The following is a 6694-nucleotide window of genomic DNA, read 5'->3' as shown; positions in this document are numbered from 1 at the left end:
TACTAATGTTTTTGTCAATGAATCACCTCTTTTTTTTAAAGGAATTTCTTCATGCTAAACAAATACAGTAAAGTATTTAAGCAAGCTTCCGTGGATATAGTAACTCAAATTCAAGCAATTCTGACGAAAAAAGATAGGACGCGACGAAGATAATGGCGACAAATGGAAGAACTTCAAGAGGAAGAAACCTCAACATACACTATAGCTTTTGATTTGTATAAATTATTTTCAAAACAAGGATGCAAATGACCATGGTTTTCGGGCGATGAGCACTTCTCGAGCACAATAACGTAAGAAAGACGCAATAAAACATTTCGAAGCAAAATAACCAACTTTTTTGGTTCTGTGCTGAAATTAGAAAAACAAAGCAAGTATATCCTAATTCTTAGGAGCTTTGGGTGAACTCGTTTTTATGAGCAGTCGGTTATAACGAACAAATATCGCGGTCCTTTCACAATCGTTATAACCGAGTTCGACTGTACTTTTTTAGAGAAGTTTGGAATTTTTTGAAAATTTTCAGAGCTTATATATATAATTTTTTTTTTTTTTTTCCATACTTTGAAATGAACAGCCAGCATATTTTTCAGATTCTGTGCACGTTGAATTCTTAAAATGCTATCTGTTAGAATATTTATGCTAAATCTATTAGAAGATTTATAAATAAGTAAGTAATACTGATGAATAATTAACGTGAATGGAAGGTATGATACCCCTTCTGAATTTTTTCTAGTTCTCAACTAGTCGTATCTTATTCGTATTACGTTTCCTGAATCTAAAAAAAGAATGATTATTTCCTTTACGTTTAATTTTCAACTATTATCTCCCCGAAAATGTCCGCCATTTCTAATTTCGCATATCTATAATGTTTTCCCCTCATAGCTTGTGCAGAATTTGTATGCCCTTAAGCCTAAATATAATGATAGAAACAAGTTTAGCTAGCATTTCCAAAACTGTTTTAAACTTTATCTAGAAGTTCAAATGCATTTCATGATAAAATGAAGGGAATTATCTTCCACTTGTTGACGTGAGAAGGAAGCAGTTTTTAGGTGTTACAAGCAAGAACACATATTTAAAGGATGTAGACACATTTACTGTGGGGAAAAGTGCACGGATCCGAGTTAAAAAGAAATTTGGACCAGCTTTATCGAGAATTCTTACTAAAACGTTTTTTAAAGTACAGGTTGTTTATAAAGTCTTTTGCACTGATTAGAAAAAATCATTTAAATGAAACTACTCCAGATTTAAGCATAATTCTTCATTTTAATCTCTAAAAAATTTTTTCACAACGTTAATACAATTCTGTGTGGGAATCGTTCGTTGTTCTGATAAGATAGGGGAAAGATGAGATACGGATCGAGTGTTTAAAGAAAATAATAATAGGTTTTTAATCTTAAAATAGTTTTCTTTTAATTTTTTATTTGTGCAAAACTAAAAAAACAACCTGTACATTTAAACTAAAATTGTGCATTTCAAGTTTTTTTTTTTGTAAATTTTGAATCCAAATGTTTCTCCTTCACTTTACGCAAACAGACATATGAAAAATAGATAGTTTAGTATACTGTTTCATTCCTTTTTGAAAACTAAACAAAATTACAAATACGTCAAAAAGATTTTTTTTTAAAGTGGCCTTAATTTAAAAAAAAAAAAATGTGTTCGTATAAAACATCCCGCTCACAGATAGTCTCATTTTGCTCCAATATTTAATTACTCTTCTCTATGATTGCCAGCGATGAACGTTTTTTGCTGAAGTCTGCAAGGCCTTTAAATTACACAGTAAAACCTTTTTTATCCTGCCTCCGTTTATCCGGATCAAACTTATAGAGTCTCTCTCTCTCTATCGATCTCCGATTTTTCAAATAAGCCGTGGTCTTTATGACGTCACACGGGATGAGCTTTGGCGCGCACTCCACTGATCCGCTGAATGCTTACGCTTGCTGTCTACCGCGTTTCCAGGTTATGATAATTCAGAAGCGAATTTAATATTACGCTCTTCGCTTGCTATGAACCATATCGTTGCCAGTCCATGTGAGTAAAGAAGCGAGTTAAATATTGCGCTCTTCGCAAATGGCATCAGTGAATGGCGTTTCATCACTTGTGATGTTATGTACAGAAGCGTAAAAAAAGGAAATGGAATCTGCGGACCAGGGGCCTCCGTGGCTCTGTGGTAGAAGCTTCATTTTCAAAGCCGGAGGTCGTGGGTTCGGTTCCCACCGGTGCCTTAGGTGTTATTTCCTTCTCTTGTGTTGTAAATCTTTCCTGTGTGTGTCCTGGGGCAAAGGCGCTTGGCACGCAGTCCTCTATATGTGTGAAGCTGTTTAGCGTCTAAATATATAAATAAATAAATCTGCATACCAATTAAAATATTTTTTTAAAAATATTAAACTTTGTCAAATTATTTAAAAAATGGTCAACTCCTATGTTTTTAAGCATGCTCTTCCGGAAAAAAAAAAATACTTTTAAAATTCCGGAAACGACCACATTACGAATGATAAAAGTGTTTGCGAGAAACGATCTTACGTAATTTTATTACAAAACGTCGTTTTTTGCTGTTATAAAAGAGAAATTTGCACATTTAAGAATGTGTTTTGCTTATTACCCATCGTATTACCCGGAGTATAGTGCCCGGAGTATCCGTATGCTCGTTTATCCAGAACAGGGGTGCCCCCCCCCCCCAAGTTCAATGGCGCAAATCCCCCCTCCCATTTTCTCAACCCTCTTTTCCTTTTTTATTTCTTAGCTCGCTTTTTTATTTTATTTATTTTTAAAAATATTTTATTATTATTATTATTGTTATTATTATTATTTTATTAGAAAAGTTCTGTGCTATGCCAATGACACACGCACACACACATACTAAATAAGTAAATGAAATAAAATACAAACAGAATAAAATAAAATAAATATTTTAAATTAAAAATAAATCAATAAACTTTAAAAAATTAACTTTAAAAAAATTAAAAATCTCCCCCCCCCCCCTCCAAAAAAAAATTTGATGGCGCAACTTGCGCTATTATCTTCCTTCCTCCCCCCCCCCCCCCTGTGTGCACCCCTGATCCGGAATGCCTTTGGTTCCCTTTAATTCGAATAAGCAAGATTGTACTGTACACATAGCTCCATCATTTAGCTCATTCATTCTTCCCCTTCCTTCATACGAACTTGCGCCACTTTCATCGTGACTACTCGCTTTAAAGCATCGCATTATAAAATAATTTCTTAGTCCTTGAGACAATGTGATTATGGCGATGAAAAGAAAAATACAAGAGCAATTGTTTTGTTACGTTATTCAAGAAGAGCAATTTTTATTCAACCGCCTCGCCATTTGGGCCGTTTACTGGAGCAGATTAGCATCACGTGTGCCTTTTCAAGATGTTATGAAGTGTAGTTAAGAATGGGGGCGTTTTCTTCAGTCAAAAGTACTACTTTTAGTTACTGAAATTCATTTATAGAATAAGCAAAAATAAAATAAAATAAAAGAAATAAACAACATGGAGCCAGAAAATATTTTTCTTTTCCCAACATTTAATTTTTGATTAACTTTTTTCACTCTCAGATTCCTAAAACAAAATGTTTCATTGTGTAACGTCACAAGTGAAGACAGCCATTTTGAATCGGAGCGCATGGTTGTCTTTTCTGGCAACATATCGGCTTTTGGTGATTTTTCACAACGACCAGTTTATTAGCGGAACGAGAATTGTTTGTTAAATAAAATATTCATTTGGTGAAGTTTGGCAATGTCCTGAAAATTTGATCTGGTAACTCTAGCGACTTGTTCACTTGTGACGTCAGAAGCAAAAATGAAACAGCGACTGAACGTCTTTTAAAATTATTTTTTAAGAGAGAAAATAAGTCGAAATTGTGAAAAAAAAAAACTCACCCCATGTTTTCGACCATGATCTTTCAGATTTTTTTTTTTTTTTTTTTTGAAAAATGGGAAACAATTAGATTAGTCTCAAAACTCATGAAGTTTAAATGTATTCAGGACTCGTTCAGAGTTTTAAAGTTTTCTCGAGATTTTTCATGCAATTACCGGAATACTTTACGAAAGCTCACAGAGCCGCTTCTTGAGTCTTAGTTGTATGCAACGAAGTAACAGTCTTGAACTCTCTGGGAGGAAATTACTCTCTCCTTAAAATTTTGAATTATAGCCCCTAAACGGTTACATAAGATTAAATGAATTTCTTATGTATTAGCAGTAGAACGCCTTGCCAATAAATGTTGACGACATAATCTTTACTAATAAAAAAGCTGAAAGTCTCTCAGTCCGGAGGATGTCTGGATGTCTGGATCTCTGTGACGCGCATTGCGCCTAGACCGTTCGGCCGATTTTCATGAAGTTTGGCACAAAGTTAGTTTGTAGCATGAGGGGTGTGCACCTCGAAGCGATTTTTCGAAAATTCGATGTGGTTCTTTTTCTATTCCAATTTTAAGAACAAAACTATCAAAAGATGGCCGAGTAAATTACGAAATTATCATAACGTGGAACCGTAACTTGGGCACATGCCGTTTGACGAGATACGAAATCATCATAACGTGGAACCGTAACATGGGTACAAGCCAATTGGCGAAAAAATTCACCATACATTATTTGCAAATAAACAGGTGAACCAAAAGACCTTTTAATTTTTCTATTACGGGCAAGGCCGTGCGGGTACCACTTGTAAATAATAAAATGCGTGGCATGTTCTCATAAGAATCGCTCATTGATAGCACTGTATTTCAGCGTTCCAGTTTCAAAAATCCCCAAGGACATCGAATAAAAATCTTTCGTGTAAATCCGAACCTCGCATCGATGCTAATATGATTCGATACAGATTATCTCACTGATAACCTACTCGTGACTAGCCTGGTATCGCTATCGGTCTACCATCATCAACTCGTTTCAAGATCTCGTTTCGAATTAGTATAAAAAATTTAAGAATAGAGAGAAAGAAAGAAGAAGAAAACTGAGTAACTCGCAGGAATTTCCTGCACTCATAGATGCACTTTACCCAAGCACCCGGGATAACCCGCCCCCCTTCCTTAAAATTTTCATGTTCTATTACGGAAAACGTAATTACAATTTTTTTTTCTTTCTTTTTGGCTTGTTTCTAGATTTTTCATACTCACATATTCAAATGGCGACCCATACTGACATCATTCATCGGTATAAATTCATACGTATATCTTACTCTCAATATGATTAATTGGTTAGTATTCATAACCAGTGATAGTTAATGTCCACCTAGACATTATTAATTGTTGTCAGTTATTATTAACATAAATCTGGTTTATTCCTGTAACCGAAACATACTACATCTGTCCTTTTGAAAAGATAATGGTGGAAATCATTTATATCGAGACCAATTTGGAAATTAACCTCGGCCTGTAGCTCTCTTATAATTTTATTGGATTACTTGTACAAAAAATACGGACTTACCTTATGAGATACGTTCGTTATTGAGCAAAATAAATTATTCAAATAGTGTGTATGGAAATATTCCAAATTTAGTTGCATTACATAGAAGTAGTGTTTATATTCTATATAAAGTTCTTTATAACATTCCAAATTTAGTTGCATTGTATAGAAGTAGAGTCTATGTTCTTTATTAAGTTCTTTATAATATTCCAAATTTAGTTGCATAACATAGAAGTAGAGTAAATGCTCTTTATAAAGTTCTTTATAATATTCCAAAGTTAGTTGCAGCACATAGAAATAGAGCCTATGTTCTTTATAAAGTTATTTATAATATTCCAATTTTAGTTGCATAACATAGAAGTAGAGTAAATGCTTTTTATAATATTCCAAATTTTGTTGCGTTGCATAGAAGTAAAGTCTAGGTTCATTATAAAGTTCTTTATAATGTTCCAAATTTAGTTGCATTACTTAGAAGTTCAGAGTTCATGTTCTTTACAAAGTTCATGAGACGATACAAGATTGTCGTTGTCGTGTCCCAGAACTGTGAGGAAGATGGGTTCTATTGCCTCACAGGAGGGTGGACGTCTGAAAACAACACAATGCAATTTTTAATGAAGCAAGGATCTAACATAATTGAAATCTTGAAGGGTGCTTCGTGCAACAATGATACGTCTGTTACCGCCCTAATCATTTTGAAAAATATGATTCTTGTGTACATCTAAACGCTTTTGAATGACCTCCAGCGCCTTCTGTCGTTCACTTTTGCTTTCAAAATGACTTCACCAAGTAAATCTTTTAATTTACCAACAAATATCTACAAGAGTCATTCAAAGGAAGTAACCACATTTATCACGAGTTCAGAGATTTCATTCCTATTCTCATGGATATCAATCATGTTTAAAATGTCTCAATTAGGAACTCACAGAAGAAGCCGCAAATTGATTTTTCCAGCAGATATGCTTCTCAATGAAAGTGACAAGTGGTCTTCCGAGTTAAACTTCCAGTTGATATCGCGAAAAGGATGCTGCGTTGTTTCCAAAGAAGCAATTTGAGCAAAATGAGATCTGATAAATTAATTTGACCTTCTTCTAATGTTGTTACCAAACATACTCATTATCTTCGCTAAAGATCTAACTGTCTGTGTTTTGATTCTGTGCTTATTGCGCTTTCTTTGCTTTTGCTGCGCTATAATCCTTCAAGGGACCTGAGTGGACATTTTCAAACTTTGAGTAAAACGCGTTTAAATTTCAGATCCTAGGTAGACTTTCATTGAAAAATTTGTCTAAACTTGCTGTATAG

Source organism: Uloborus diversus, chromosome 1 (assembly GCF_026930045.1).
Source record: "Uloborus diversus isolate 005 chromosome 1, Udiv.v.3.1, whole genome shotgun sequence".
Taxonomy (NCBI): Eukaryota; Metazoa; Arthropoda; class Arachnida; order Araneae; family Uloboridae; genus Uloborus; species Uloborus diversus.
Note: the sequence above shows the minus strand (reverse complement) of the source record.